Genomic DNA, 16,893 nt, shown 5'->3' with positions numbered 1-16,893 from the left:
TGACAAAATTGTTTTATATTCATTTGGAACTGTTCAATGTAAACATATCAAAAACTCTGGTGGGCCAATAATCTGTAACATTGTAATTTAAGAATGTTAAGATGAGGCATGGCAGAGAGATGCCCTTGCACGGCTGGTAAATTAAGAACAGAGGAGGGTCAGATGTAAGACAGAACTTCCATGGTGGTGTTTTTCCTATTTGTGCACTGCAAAGGGAAATCTCCAATCTAGTTATTAAACTTTCAGTCTGTCAGAGGTAATAGCTATTATGCCGAAAGCAATTACACAGGCTAGCACTGGAGATCTGAGGGTTTTGTTGTTGTTTTAGCAGAAGTAAGATAATTCCTGGGTCTGTGTGTATGTGCACTTATCTCTTAATCAGCAAGTACATCCACAATATCAAAACTCTCACTCCTTTTTCCATTTCTGCTTGATTGGCAAAATCACAGATTAAAAAAAACCAGCAACATTACCCTAGATAAGTGTGCCCCCATGTTGCTTGCCTTTGATGTAAACATTTTTAGACAATTTTTAAAGATTTTATTTATTTATTTATTTATTTATTTACTTGACAGAGGGATAGAGAGAGTCAGAGAGTATAAGCAAGGGGAGCAGCAGAGGGAAAGGGAGAAGCAGGCTCCCAGCTGAGCAGAGAGCCCGATGCGGGGCTCGATCCCAGGACCCTGGGATCATGACCCTAGCCGAAGGCAGAGGCTTAACCCACTGAACCACCCAGACGCCCCCCTCAGACAATTTTTAAAAACAGATTTACTTGTAGGGCATTTTCTTGAGATGCAGAGAAGTGGCTGCATTTTCATGAAGGTTCTTTCTGATACTGCTAGCTATATTTTTAACATCCTTTAAGAATATATATAAAAACGTGGGAGAAAATATATATGCAGATACTCCCCCAAATTAAACCAACCATGATGTCATTCCTACAGAATTATAAAAAGAATCACTTTTTTTCCTCTCTGAACAAATACGCACCTTTTATTTGAATAAAACATAAGAATTTTCAGTTACCCTGGACCTGAACATTGAAAAGGTCTAGAGTAGTAACGCACATGAGAAAATTATGTGCATGTCAGGTAGGAGCGTTAAATTTATATTAATCACTGATATAATAAATGAACTTTTGGTTTTGTTGTTTATATCTATTCTAACTATCTCATTAGAACGGTATCAAAGGTTTAAAACTGGTCTCTGCTAACCCTTGTGAAGTTCTATAAAAAAACAAAAGTAAAGCTCTTGACTGCTTGGTGGGAGGCCAAATCCTAACCACTAGACCACCAGGGAGCGTCCTGACTGCTCTGTGGTGATTGCTAAGTATTCTAACGTGAGATGGGGGCAGGGGGAGGTAAAACACTCACAGCATAAAATTCACCATTTTAACCTTTTTTAAGTATACCTACAGTTCAGTGGCATTAAGTACATTCACACTGCTGTACGATCATCACCACCCATGTCCAGGATTTTTCATCTTCCCAAACTGTAACTCTGTACCCAATCTATTCCCCCTTTTGAGACCCTGGAAATCACAATTCTACTTGCTGTCCCTATGAATCTGGCTACTCTAGCTGCCTCAAGTAAGTGGAAGCAGACAATATGTGTCCTTTTGTGTCTGGCTTATTTCACTTAGCGTAATGTCTCCACAGTTCATCCTTGTACATGTGCCAGAATTTCACTCCTTTTACAGTCAAACAATATTATATATATTGTGTGTGCGTATTTATACACACACACATACACATAAAACACGTTTTGTTTATCCATTCATCCAAGGGTGGACATTTGGATTATTTCCCGTTTTGGCTATCGTGAGTAATGCTACGAGCATGGGTATGTGTACACATATGTGCTCAAGTCCCTGCTTTCCATCCCTTCGGGTATATGCTCAGAAGCAGAAGTAGGTGTTGGGTGATGATGTAGTTCTCAGTTTAAGTCTGTGGGGAACCACCACCCTCTCACGTAAGACTGGCGCATTTTGTAGGTCTGCAAGTTACCTCTTGTCTCTTGCACACTGACTACATGAACCTTAAAACTGCAGCTTGTAACAAATGTCAGAAGTGGCCCAGGATTTCACAGCTGTAGGGGAGACAACTGTAATAATAACAGCTATCAGTTAATGACGGTTTACTAAATGCCAGCTTCTGAGCTAAGAGCTTTACATACAAGGATGAAAATACCAACCAGCCAAGATATCAAAAGTACTATCTTTTCCTAAATGCATTTCTCAGTGTTAAGGTTGTTACAAAACAAAGAGAAACAAGTCAGTTGGTTAAACAGTTTAGATTTCCTCCTGAGGATTTTTCAGACCTCAAAAATATGTACTGTGACTTTCTAAGAAAGGATATGTGAAGCCATTATTCAAACTGTTTGGCTTTTGTTGAAGATCATGTTGCAGGAATGATCTGATCTAGGACAAGGGCAGCACTATTAGCATTGGGGACCAGACTCTTCTTTGCGGTGGGAAGCTGCTGTGTGCATTGTAAATCATTCAGCAGCATCCCTGTCCTCTACACACTAGATGCTCGAAGTACATTCCCCAACTTATGACAATCAAAAATGTCTCCAGACATTGCCAAATGTACCCTAGGAGCCAAAAATCACCCACAGTTGAAGAGTACTGGTCTGTTACTATCTCACTAAATTCACTAACCACTTCCCCACTTAAATAGAAGCCATTAAACACAGATTTCCTTGTTGTCCCCTCCCAGCTCAAACCTTGTTTTCCTCCTTTCTTCTTCCTCTACAAAACAACAGCTGCCCCTCTCAGCCTCTCCTGTGCACTGGATTCCATTCCCACTCACCTCATACCAGAACCTGTCCAGCAATCATCCACTGGATAATATGTCTAATTTCTCCTTCAGCCTCCAAACATGCTCATTTTTTTTTCTTTTCCTAAACAAAACAAACAAACCCAAACCCTTTCTCAACTCCCTTAAGTTTATCCCTCTCTTCTATACAACTAAATTTTCATAAGAGTCCGTCTTATACTTAGGGCCTCTACTTTTCTTCACCTCACAGTTATTTTCCTGCCCAATAAAATCTGGGTCTACAGCCATTTCTGTATTCTCTCAAAGACTAAGACCTCCCATTTGCCCAGTTAAGTGGTTTCCTCAGGGTTTGGTCATTACCTGACATCACTACGGTTGACAATATTTTGAATAAACTTTTTCTTTTTCTTTTTTGTTTTATTGTGGACTTTGGTTTTTGTGTTTTGCTGTTTGTTTGTTTTTTTTTTATAAAACTTCTGAAGAAAATATGTGACCTGGGGAGTCGCCTATGTCTTGAATTCCATGACACCACTCTCCCAGTTCTTCTCACCTCATAGTGTTCTCTATTTCCCTGTGTCTTCTGTCAGCCCAAAATGTAAGCAGTCCTTTGGGGGTGACTTTCAGTACTCCTATAAATGATTTTCATCACTCCAAATACCCCTAGGAATTCTCTGTTTATCTCTGACCCCATTATATCTTGAGTTCCAAAGTAAGATCTGTTAATAGCAAGATAGCAGAATTTGGGGGGGAGAAAAAATAACCAGAATTTGTTTATTATGATAAACAATAATAACTACCACCAAAAAATACCTTCTATATGCCAGACACTAAAGAAAGCACTTTACAAACATTAACTAATTTAACTTACTCCTCAACAACCCTATGAAGTAAGCCTCACTATTTCAACATTATAAATGAAATTACAATTTCAGAGGAGTTCGGTGGTTCTCTCATGTAGCTAGCAAATCCTAAGTATTAGATGGTAACTAGCTTTTACTTCAGAGCCAATTTTCTTAACCAAGTGATACTGTTTCATCTTATCTTTTACATTTCTCCTCAAAGTTTAATTCTCTTAGATCTTCCTGATTTTCACAAACTTACAGGATCGTTTAAGGTCAAAACTGTAAGCTGTGTACACTCTTGGCCTCTGTATTAAAGAAGATATTTTTCCAAGAATTCTAGGACTAAAAGAGAGTCATCATTATATAGTTCATCTCCAAGCCTGTAGGCAGAATTGTATCTTAACCATTCCAGACAGATGGGTATCTTCTATTTTTAATGACATCTAGGAAAGGAGATTCTCGCCTACTAAATTTAGATTGTGAGCCAAAGGCAGGAAGCATGTCTAATTTTATGCTCCATATAGCTACACCTTCATATACAGCTGGTAATATGCATCCTACCAGGATTATTACCGTAAGTAGAAATGGACACTTAGAAAATACAATGAAAAAAATAAAGCTGGTCACTAAGGAGAGATTCCAATGGACTCTTCAGGCAGACAAGAGGACAAAATCATTCTAATCTAAAGTACAAAAGAGTTGACATCATATTCTTCCACATATATTAAAATCCATCTGGCAGAAGTAACTGGAAAAACGACAACGGAATTTCTAGTATGAGGAACACGCAATCACCTGGCTGTAACTACTTTTGAAGAGTTAACTCCAAATCTTAGGGAGAAAAGTCTTGAATGCATCTGAAGTTATGGGCATTTTGAGGTTTCCAGTTCTACTCTTGCCATCACTTCCTCTAGGCTCTGGGCTTTGGAATCCAAACACGTCACCACCACCCCCAAAAGATTTCTAATTCTGCCTGTCAGATCGTCTTTGCCAGCTCTCAACACATTAAATGAAAAACAAACAAAAAATTCACAAATGCTGCAAAATGAAGTTTCTAGCAGTATACTTTACAGAAATTCTTTGCACTATTTGTTACAACATAAAGCTAAAATTGCTTTAAGATAATTATCTCGAAGAAGCTACCAACTAGAGCTGACACAAATGTTTCATTGGCCCTTTGTCAAACGCTTCCCTGAATGAACCAGCTGAGCATCCATCTTCACAAAGTTAGGAGGGCTTTAGTATTACTTCAAATAACATAACCTCTTGGGTCAAATCACACTGCAAAATTACATCTGTTTTTAAATGATTAAAGGAAATTGCAGAGTGGATAATCACATGAGTATAACTTCTGACCTCCATTATCTCATTAAAATCTAGCACAGACCAGCAATAAATGAAAGCTGATAAAGCCAGGGAAATGCTTGTATAAAATAACCATAGTACCATTGGTACACTTCCAAAACCCAGGTCATGGCTCAATTATTTTTTAAAACAGATATTCATCAAAAACAGCAAATGACAAGTATAAGATGAAAATATTGACCTAAACCAATCTGGCAAAACCACCACACACTTTTTTGAAAGTAATTCAATTTTGTTTCCCAAAAGAGAGCATCTAATTCTATCTAGGCAACAAGGGAGGCCATTTATGGCCGAAACAGTTCTATGGGTTTTTGAAGGATTTGATAATGAATTAGAACTAAAGGGACAGTTTCTACTTTGTCACATTCTAGTTTTACAATCATCATTTTCTTTTTTTTTTTAAGATTTCATTTATTTATTTGACTTATAGAGATCACAAGTAGGCAGAGAGGAAGGCAGAGAGAGAGGAGGAAGCAGGCTCCCTGCAGAGCAGAGAGCCCGATGTGGGGCTCAATCCCAGGACCCCGGGATCATGATCTGAACTGAAGGCAGAGGCTTTAACCCACTGAGCCACCCAGGCACCCCTGTTTTCTTTTTTTTAAGATTTTATTTATTTATTTGACAGAGAGAGAGAGATCACAAGTAGGCAGAGAGGCAGGCAGATGGGGGGGAAGGTGGGGGCGGGGAGCAGGCTCCCTGCTGAGCAGAGAGCCCCATGCATGGCTGGATCCCAGGACCCTGAGATCATGACCTGAGCCAAAGGCAGAGGCTTTAACCCACTGAGCCACCCAGGCACCCCTACAATCATTTTAACCCACCTAAGTATAAACCTGTTACAAGAATAAAATACATATTTCAAGCTAACACTCACTTTCACGTTTATATCAAGACGTCTTACCTCCCCAAATTTAGCCTAAACAACAAAAATATTACCCTGTGTTTGACCATACAGTAGCTACCACATAAATCCTAAGTTTTACTTGGTGTCTGCTGAAGGCTCGTGCAATTTTTTTCTCAACTGCTTCTCAGTCATCACCCAATCTGGAGGTGGTTAATTACTTTATGATTCCAATTCATATTTTATCACAAAACAATCTCTTATTAGTCACTAGAGTAAGCCATTCATAACACAGTTTTGTTTTTTTTTTTAAATAACAGCTTAATTGAGATACAACTCACATGGCATAAAGTGTATAACCTCCCTGCTCAGCTGGGAGTCTGTTTCTCCTTCTTCTCCTATGCCCCTCCCCACTAGCTTGTGCTCTCTCTCTCTCATTTGCTCTAAGTAAATGAATTTAAAAGTCTTAAAAAAAAAAAAGTGTGTAACTCAGGGGTTTTTAGTATGTTCACAAAAATTCTACATCAATCACCACTATCTAATTTCAGAACATTTTCATCACCCCAAAAAGAAATCTCATATCCATCCACAGTCACTCCCCATTTCTTCCTACCCTGGCAACCATTAATCTCTTTTGTCTCCACGGATTTGCCTCTACGGGGTATTTCATATAAATGGAATCATACAGTATGTGGACTATTGTGACTGGCTTCCTTCACTTAACATCAAGTTTCCTTTTTTTTAAAGATTTAATTTATTTATTTGACAGACAAAAGAGATCACAAGTAGGCAGAGGCAGGCAGAGAGAGAGGGGGAAGCAGGCTCTCTGCTGAGCAGAGAGCCCAATGGGCTCAATCCTAGGACCCTGAGATCATGACCTGAGCGAAAGGCAGAGGCTTTAACCCACTGAGCCACCCAGGTGCCCCAACATCATGTTTCTTTTGAAGATTCATCAATGGTGAAGTATGTATAAGTACTTAATTTCTTTTATGACTGCATAACAGTTGATTGTATGGATATACCACATCATATTTGCCCAAGCATCAGGGGATAAACAATTGGGTTGTTTCCACTTTGTGGCTATTAGGACTAACACTGCCTTGAAAATCTGTACAAGTTTTTGCATGAACGTATGTTTTCATTTTGTTGTGTGTATACATAGAAATGGAATTGCTGGGTCATGTGGTAACTCCTTGCTCTCAACTTTTTACAGAATTACCAAACTGTTTGCTAAAGTGACTGCATCATTTTACAGTCCCACCTGCAACGTAATGAGGGTTCCCACTTCTTCACGTCCTCATCAACACTTGAAACTGTCTCTTTTATTACAAATCATGGCCGTGGGTGTGATGCAGTATCTCATTGTTGTTCTGCTCTGCGTCCCCCTAATAAATAATGATGTTGAGCATCTTTTCAGAAGCTTATTGGCCATTTATGTATCCTCCTTAGACAAATATCTATTCAGATCCTTTGGTCATTTATATTTTGAGTTATTTGCTTTTTTAATCATTGAGGGGTTGTTTGGTTTGGTTTGGTTTTTTTACATTCTGGGTTGAAGTCCCTTATCAGATATATGATTGCAAATCAATTCCCAACATTCCCAACATTCTGTGGGCTGTCTTTTCAGTACCTATTAGTCTGTCATTGGACCTCTTCAATTAACTTTGTAAGCATCTCATCTTTTCTTTGTTTTCTTCTAACAACTGATAATCAATTTATTAAAAGGGTTGATTCAAACAAGTGCAAGAGCGACTTCAACCTGAACTCCTAGCTCAATACCGAGGGAAGTCATCTGCTTCACCACCTCAGAAGGATGGTGCCAATCAACGCATTCCTTGTGGATCCTCATCTGAAAATGATCCCACGTCTTAGAATAGTCACCACAAGGAGTTTTCGGTCGTGCTTCTCAGTTTTGACAGGTGTCTGAACGGATCTTTGCACCCTGAGATTCTTTGCCTTTGTACCTCTGATCAAGTCGGCACACAACTTCCTCAAAGGTTTTATGCTGTGGCTGGTTAGAGTCATTCTAATTCAGTGAGTCGCAACCTGTGGCTCCATGGGTGTCTTTCAGGTGCTTTTTAAAGCCATGGACATGGGGTGGCTCAGTTGGCTGGGCATCCAAATCTTGATTTTGGCTGGGGTCATGGCCATGGGGTCATGGAGCTGAGCGCCACATCAGGCTCCACGCTCAGTGGGGAGTCTGCTTGGGATTCTCCCTTCCCCTCTGCCCCTCCCCACTGCTCACACACATTCTCTCTAAAATAAATAAATCCTAAAAGAGAAATAAATAAATAATCTAAAAGCCATGGCCATGGCATGGCTTCCTGACCAACTTGTTCCTCAAGAAGAGTGAACAGCCGGAGTCGGGAGCGGAAGCCTGACGAAGCTCCACTGTAGCGACAACCTTGTCTTCTTCAAAAAGTCCCTTTTCTCTTACTTTCTATCACCGTCTTTTCCTTCTAGTTTCTGGGAGATTTCTTCAACTTCACTTTGTTCCAACCATTTTTGGAAAAATGTTTTGTTCTGTTTTGTTTTAATTTGAGCTGCCACAGTTACATATATCCAAAAGTTCTTTTTGTTTCTAAATCGTTCCTTCTTCAAAGAATCCAGTTCTCATTTTATAAGTCCTCTTCTCTATGAGATTGTTAGTTAGAGAGTTTTTGGTTTGGTTTGGTGGGATTTTTTTTTGTTGTTGTTACTGTTAGAGAGAGAGGGAGGAAGTGTGAATAGAGAGGGGGAGAGCAAAGGGAGAGAGAATCTTAAACAGACTCTTCACCAAATGTGGAGCCCAACACGGGGGCTTGACCCCATGACCCCAAGACCACAACCTGACCTAAAACCAAAAGCTGGACACTTAACCAACTGTCTAGGTGTCCCCATTTTTTTTTTTCATTTCATATTTTTACTCTGAGCCCTACCCAACATTTATTTCCACCAGATTCTTCTATGCAATGTGTTCACTTTGGTCTCTGTTGCTCATGTTGAAGGTCTTTTCCTATGTCTCATGATCCTTAGTAATTGTCTGTTACTACTTAAGAATGAGGCCCTGAAAGATGTGAATGGCATCCTGGTCTACAGACAGGGTTTTCAATCAGAGAGCTTCCCTACAGGAAATAGCTCTTTCGTTAGAGACCCTTAAAATGTCAGTATGAGAAAGTATTTTCTTTGAGTCTTCTTCAGTTTCTCTAAAAAAGATCCCTTCAATCTCCTGAATTAGCCACACAAATCTGGTCCCAGTAGTCAGGAGCCAGTATATTTGGAGATGAGGTGAGAGGTTGTAGGTCCACTGTTCAATACACAGCTAGTCCCCATTTTCTATCCCATGTGTCACTCCATCCTGAAATCTCTCCAATTCAGAGACCCCTGCCCTTGGTCACATTTGATTTCTGAATAATTGAGGGGTGGAGGGCAGGTAGTTGTCTGGCTGCACAGTATAAGACAGCGGACCTGGAGATCCAACATTTCAGTCAAGAGACTTTGAACCAATGCCCCATTTTCAGTTCAATGTCTCACTCCCACCTCTGAAGTACCTGGTGCCACTTGAGAAATTTGTGGAGTGAATTAGTGTGCTTCTTATAGGCACCACATCTTCAGGTCCTAAAGATAATACCTAAAGGGTAATAACATTTCTCTGTGCTACTATGTCAGTTACTTTTTCCTCTATCAAGTTTCTATCATCAAAATTTTTATTAACTCTCTCATCAGCTATTCTGTTCTCTATCACTCTCCTTATTTTTAGCCTTAACCCTTTCTGCTTTTTTAATGTCAAAAGAAATGTAAATGCATATGGAAGTGCATCATTTTTAAGCAAAAGTTAATCTAAATTTATAATAACATTGGGAAGAAGATCTTACAAAGTACCTTTTAAAAATAAGAAAATTAAGTCTCAAATGATAAAATAAAATGCAGAAATTCTAAAAAGTAGCAAGTGACAGAAACAGAATTTTAATCTGTCTATTTAAAGAGTGGAATGTTAGATTTGAGACCAATACAAAATTATGTAAAATATAAAAATAGACTAAGAAATGTAATATTCAACATACAGATGAAAAGTACATAACCCACGTACATTTCTTCTCATTCGTGGAGTGAATCAAGAAAATTAAGAAAAGAATGAACTTGAGGCGCCTGGGTGGCTCAATCGTTAAGCATCTGCCTTCGATTCAAGTCATGATCCCAGGGTCCTGGGATGGAGCCCAGCATTGGGCTCCCTGCTCGACGGGAAGCCTGCTTCTCCCTCTCCACACTCCCCTTGCTTGTGTTCCCTCTCTCGTTGTGCCTCCCTCTGACAAATAAATAAAATAAAATATTTAAAAAAGAGAAAAAGAAAAAAAAAGAATGAACTAAGAACTCAAAGATAAAATACAAAGGGATAAGCTTAAAAGGAAAATGATTGATCCAAGAAAAGAAAATGAGTAGAAAAGATATATTTCCTATTAGAACTTAAAACAGTGCCAGAAATAGCAAATGCAGAAGCAAAAGGGAAGGAAAGAACAAGGAAGACAAAGGGATGAAAAGGTGAGGGAAGAAAGAGAGAGGAAGAAGAGAATGGGACTATCTCCTGCAGTCATCCCAACCCTGCCCCAGCCCTCAATGCTGGGACTGGGGTATGAGCTCAGAGAGAACCACATTCAGAAAGCAATGTGGAGACTACATCAGGTCTGACACAGAGACTAACACAATAGTCAAGACCTTCCGCCCAGTGCTGATTAGAAGGGACTTCTGAGTTGTCTCCAGACATCAGGGACGGGTAAAGTATTTTAAGACTAAGAAAGGGAAGAAAATACTTATCACTAAGAGAGTGGTTTGCAGAATACTGAATTACGGCTTTACACTTTGGAAAATGCTAGTTTAAACCACTGAATTTACTTCAAGAACCTAAAGTCTATTACATACTGACTAAACCCTCCTAAGAACAGTAAGAGCTACATTTACTGAATACTGACTAAGCCAGACTCTAAGAGCTTCGCATGTTACGATAGTAATAATAAGAGCTAACATCTGCAGAGTACTTACCGTGGTAAGCACTATTCTAAGCAATTCACGAGTATTCATGTAATCCTCAAAACAAAGTACATGAAGGACAGTACTTTACAGTCAAAGAAACTGAGACACACGCAAGTGAGGGAACCTGCTGGACGGTCCAGAGCAAGGCGCAAAGCTGGAGCTCTTAACCGTGATTTGATGCTGCCTCTGCTGGACGGGCTATAATGCAGCTGCAGCCTGAGCCCAAAATAATACTTTTCTGGGGGCACCTGGGTGGTTCAGCTGGTTAAACGCCCACCTCTTGATCTCAGCCTAGGACTGATCTCTGGGTCATGAGTTCAAGCCACATGTTGGGTTCCAAGCCCAGTGTGGAGCCTACTTAATAAAAAATTTAACAAAACAGAGGTGCCTGGGTGGCTCAGTGAGTTAAAGCCTCTGCCTTCGGCTCAAGTCATGGTCCCAGGGTCAGGGGGTGGAGCCCTGCATCAGGCTCTCTGCTCAGCGGGGAGTCTGCTTCGGCCTCTCTCTGTGCCTGCCTCTCCGCCTACTTGTGATCTCTCTCTGTCAAAAAATAAACAAAATCTTTAAAAAAAATTTAACAAAATAAAAATGAATAAAAAACTTTACTGTAAGAAGAATTTTTCTCACATTAAGTTGCACATTTTTTGTATTCTTCAGAAAGTTCTTTAATGTTGTTATGAACTGTATGCATTTCTACAATAATTAATAGCAACATTCTATGGCCCAGAAGTGAACCAGACTGATTTTAAGTCCTGCCCTAGAAAAGATTTTAACATAGATCACTTACAAAGACTGCCTAAACTGAAATTACAGAACCATCTCTATCCCTTGTAGTGTTTCATAGCATTAGTTTAAAACCTATCTGTGAATGTCAAGGGTACTCATAATGGAAGAGATCATGTCAATGTAGAAGCAGCCTAGAAAACTTATAATTTCTTAAATGACCTTCTCTCAATTTAAAGAACCTAAAACTACTCTTACTTGATTTAAAGTGTCGATACTGTTTTTGTCTCCTGAATAATAATGGTTTTCAAAGGGTTTTTTGAAGTTTTTACTTTGCTGGTAGTGAACCAAAAGCTGATACACCAACATTTAGAAGCCATGAGGTGGCGAGAAAAGCAAGGCCATCACCATATATTTGAAATTTCAAGTAACTTAGTAAACCAGGCTCCATTTCCCCAAGTGCAACAAGTGTTTTTACCCTCCTTCATGACACTGGGCAAGTTACTCATATTTCAACTGTACCTGCCTTGTTTCTCCTACCCACAAACTAAAGGAATCCAAATAGATGTTCCTTAAAAGTCCCTTAAGCTAGAGGCATCTGGTTGGCTAAGTTGGTTAAGCATCTGCCTTAGACTCAGGTAGTGATCCCAGGGTTCTGGGATCAAGTCTCACACCTGCTCAGGCAGGGAGCCTACTTCTCCCCTTGCCTCTCTCTCTCTCTCAAATAAATAAAATCTTTAAAAAAAAGTCCCTTAAGCTTGAAATTTCTATAAATATATCTGAATGTGTACAGTAGAAATGGGAAATGTATTCTAGAAATAAAAAGAACCACAGATAAATACTTTGGCACAATTACTTATTTACATTTTCTGTATTTCCACTTTGGGCACTGAAAAGGAAATTGTTGATTTACTGTATTTTATTCCTAAGAACTTAAAGGCCCTCTCCCAATACATTTCCAAATCTAATCTCAGAATAAAACACTATGCAGGAAAAAGAAAATAATACTTAAGTATAATCTTAGAAAAATCCTTGTTTGGTTTTAATTTTTTAAACAGTTTAAATTACCTAATTATAATTCTCAACTGCCTAGTCAACATAAAAGCGTGATAAAAAATACAAGCATTGGAATATTTATTTCCAATCGCCTAGGAATCCAGTAAAAATTTTTAGCACTGTAAGCTTTATTTCCTGCCTGACATCCTCAGGGATCTAGTCTGACAGCTTCCCTGTACAATTTCTACTACAAGACTTTCCTGGCCTTTCTTGGCACATGTAAACTGCTGCTAGGTAATATTTCTTTTGGCAACGGACTACATACTTTATAGAAACAGACCTTCAACTGAACCCTCTCTACTCAAACTCACATTCTTCCCCAACATGTGAATCTTAGACTAAGTCTACTATAACAAGATGGACACAATTTATGGTATTGAAATGTTACATATTCACTGAATCTTCCGTGATAATAGAATCTTAGTTACAATCTCTTGAACAGATATTTAAAAATGGTTTTGGTAAGTCATATTCTGAACTAGAGTTATTTTTTTTTCTTTTAATTGCCCTAGAATTACAGATAACTTACCCTACTAGGTTTTAGGAAATAAAAATAAAATCAAAATCTAGAAAACAAATGCAACAGTATGAATGTTACTTCTAAAGTGTAAGAACTATACTACTTTCCTTCAATATGTATTCTAAGCAACAACAATCCACTACCAAAGAGGTAAAATGTACCTTTTAGAGACTGAAAGAATCCAAATGAAGTAGTGAAATAACGACTTAAATCAAGGTCTCTCCTTTTAAAATCTCAATACAAACCCCAAGTGTGCTCGAATTTAATTTAAATATCGATTTGGCTCTAATCCTCCAGGGATACTAAGTTTTATCAGAGATAGAACTTGCCTGCTAGTTTATAATCTACAGTAGAAGATAAAAGATATGCCAATTTAAAAGTATAGATTATGCTGGTATGACAAAGTCTGGAAAAGCACAGGCTTGGAAGATTTATTCATTATTAGATATATGACCTTGAACAGGTCATTTTTCTTCTTAGAAAATCAGCTGACGAAAACTCAAATGCAAACAAATAAAAAATCTGAATGGTCCTGTGTCTATTAAAGAAATAATCTATTAAAGAAATAAACTGTTAATAAACAGTTTCCCTAATGAAATCACCACATGGCTTCACCAGAGGATTTTTCTAACCATTTATGGAAGAAAAAGCATCAATATTAACAAACATTTTCTAGAGAAAAGGAAGGAATGTTTCCCAACCCACTTTATGAACTTTATGAACTCACTTTATGAACCCACTTTATGTCAAAATCTGAAGAAGGGCAGAATATGAATGTAAATTCAGGTGCAAAACTCTAAAAAATATACTAGTTCCTCTAAAGTATATATAGTTATATATAAAAAAGATAATGCATCATGACTAAATAGTTTATTCCAGAAATGAGAGCTTGATTTAACATTAGAAAAAAAATCAATGTAATTCAACACACAGTACCAGGAAAAAAAGATAAGAAAAAAAAATCATATGATCATCTCAACAGACACAGAAATAACATGTGATAAGATTAAACACCCATTCAGGATTTTTAAAAAGATCTCAAAGACTTCTGCTTCTGGTCAAGATACAGTAACCAGGACCAGACTGACTCTCTTACATTAAACAACCAAAAGAATGCAGACAAAATAGTTTAGACAACAGACTAGTTTTTCAAGTCACTGTACATCAGGCAACAAAAAACAGTCATCTCTGAGGACAAAAAAGTGAATGCTACCATTGCCCTAGCTTACCGCTTAGCATTTCCTGGGTGTGGCGCAGGGAAGAGGAGCCCAGGCAGAGCCCAAGGAATGTCCTAAATTGAAAAGATGGAGCTGGAGTCCAGGAGGATGAAGGCTGCTAGAGTTCAGAGTAGAATATTCTAGAGGAAAAAGCTAAACAGAGAGAAAATACTAGAGATCTGTGGGGAGTCCCTCTAAAGTGTTCCACCGAGTACACACTGGCCCATGCATCCAAGAAAACTGCCAAACACAGAGGGAAAAAAATCATCCAAGAGCAATTGAGGGAACAGTGCCTAGAGTTTAACAAAGCCAACAATAGCACCTATTCCCATCAGCCAGACTTAGAAAACCTTGTAATTTCCTGGTAGCGTATTCCACAAGGTCTTGTCACAAGTAAAGAATGATAAGCCCTAGAACTGAAAGCGCTAACTGTTGCTTTGGCCCCACCCAACAAAACTTAAAACCAATACCCAAAAGGATCAAAATATTTCTATATAATTTAACTGCATACCAGGAAAAATCTCCAGAAGTATGTAAGAAGGAAAAAACAAAAACAAAATCAAACAAAACTCCAGTCCCTCCACAATGTCTGGCATCCAAACAAATATTACTAGGTATTCAGAGGAACAGGAAAATATGACCAGTGATAATGAGAAAAATCAACCAATCAAAACCAACTCAGAACTCACATTAAAACAGCTATCATAACTGTAAGTGTAAGCAACCTTTTTCTGTAAAGGGTTAAATAGTAAATATTTTAGGCTTTGTAGGCCATACAGTCTCTGTCACTATTACAACTCAGCCACTGGATAAAATTCTTGAACAGGCTTGTCACATGAAAAATAGGACATACAAAAACCCAATAAACATGTATAAAGATACACAACTTCATTAGTCATCAGAGGAATGCTAATTAACACCACATTGTTCCCTAGTAGCAACAAGCACACTCAGCACCTAGATTTTGACTTTTTTTTCCCTTTGAGTAGGCTCCATGCCCAACATGGGGCTTGAACTCATGACCCTGAGATCATAAGTTGCATGTTCAACCAACTGAGCCAGCCACGTGACCCCAGATTTTGGTTTTTAACACCATGCTCCAATAGAAAGAAACAAGGTTCCTTGGAGAAATGTCTGATTCTGTGACTGAGGCAAGAGATACACGTGATGACCCTGGAGCATCTTGTGCCAAAGAGTAAAGAAGCATCAAAATAAAAATTTTAACCCACAATGATAGTACATCAAAGGGACACAGCAACAAACTGAAGAGCACCCAATGGCCAAACTAGAACAATTGCAGAAAAAAAAGGTAGTGCTGGACTATAACACAAAGTATTAAAAAAGAAAAAGTCCAGGGCACATGGGTGGCTCAGTCAGTTGGGCATCTGCCTTCAGCTCAGGTCATGATCTCCCAGTCCTGGAATCCAGTCCCGCCTGCATCACGCTCCCTGCCTCTCCCTCTTCCTCTGTTCTGCCCTCCCCCTCCACTCATGCTTGTACACGTACTCTCTCTCTCTAATGAATAAAATCTTTATTTTCTTTAGAGATTTTATTTATTTATTTGACACAGAGAGAGAGAAGACGCAGCAGAGGGAGAGGGAAAAGCAGGCTCCTCGCCGAGCAAGGAGCCCAATGCAGGGCTCGATCCCAAGACCTTTGGATCACAACCTGAGCCAAAGGCAGAGGCCCAACCGACTGAAGACACCCAGGTGTCCCATGAATAGAATCTTAAAAAAAAAAAAAAAAAAGAAGAAGAAGAGGGGCGCCCAGGTGGTTCAATGGGTTAAAGCCTCTGCTTTTGGCTCAGGTCATGATCTCAGGGTCCTGGGATTGAGCCCTGCATTGGGCTCTCTGCTCAGCGGGGAGCCTGCTTCCTCCTCTCTCTCTGCCTGCCTCTCTGTCTACTTGTGATCTGTCTGTCAAATAAATAAATAAAATCTTTTAAAAACATTTTTTAAAAAAAGAAGAAAAAATCCATGAAATTAATTATATAAATAAATGCCTGAATATAAATACATAGACAAATAAATAAATGGAGAACAGACAAGTTTCCTAAAAAGAAAAATTTAAAATAATTTACGTACTTTGCCTTCAAAGAAGTAACACCCATTCTTGAAGTATGGACTGCACATAGTGATTTCCTATCAAAGACTACAGTATGAAAGGGGGGAATAAAGGAACAACTTTACAGTGAAGAGATATGATGAGTACTACTTCAGCGAAGTGATCAAGGTTAACATTAATAGTCCTACATCACGCAGGTGGTGTGTACCCCTGACAGGATGAGAATGGCATTTTACCTCCATGATTTTCCCCAGTTGAAAGATATTCCAAAAACTACTTGACCATTATGCCTTAAAACTGCTGAAGTCATCAAAAAATAACAAAGTTCTGAGAAACTGTCACTGTCAAGAGGTCTCTGAGGAAATATGATAACTAAATATAAAGTAATATATATGTTCCTCTGTAGAACAGAAATAGGACATTCAGTAAAAAATTTAAAAAGTAGAATAAAGTATGGACTTAAATTAATAACCTCTTTTAA

The 16,893-nt window shown here is 38.6% G+C and overlaps 1 protein-coding gene across 4 annotated transcripts in view; it reads right to left on the bottom strand.

Moving 5' to 3' along the window:
- The window catches only part of SCAI (suppressor of cancer cell invasion), a 136,034-nt gene that overhangs the window by 94,179 nt on the left and 24,962 nt on the right, over nt 1–16,893 (bottom strand). Inside the window, exon 1 of one of the 4 annotated variants that reach the window (XM_046023540.1) lies at nt 14,361–14,470. The exons of the other annotated variants lie outside the window; for them this stretch is intronic. The gene's annotated coding sequence lies outside the window, so the exon portion shown is untranslated. Of the gene's footprint in view, nt 1–14,360; nt 14,471–16,893 lie in introns of those variants that run through there. 4 annotated transcript variants of the gene reach the window in all.

Source organism: Meles meles, chromosome 11 (assembly GCF_922984935.1).
Source record: "Meles meles chromosome 11, mMelMel3.1 paternal haplotype, whole genome shotgun sequence".
NCBI lineage: Eukaryota > Metazoa > Chordata > Mammalia > Carnivora > Mustelidae > Meles > Meles meles.
The sequence above is the reverse complement of the archived record's forward strand: the minus strand, read 5'-3'. Positions and strand labels throughout refer to the sequence as shown.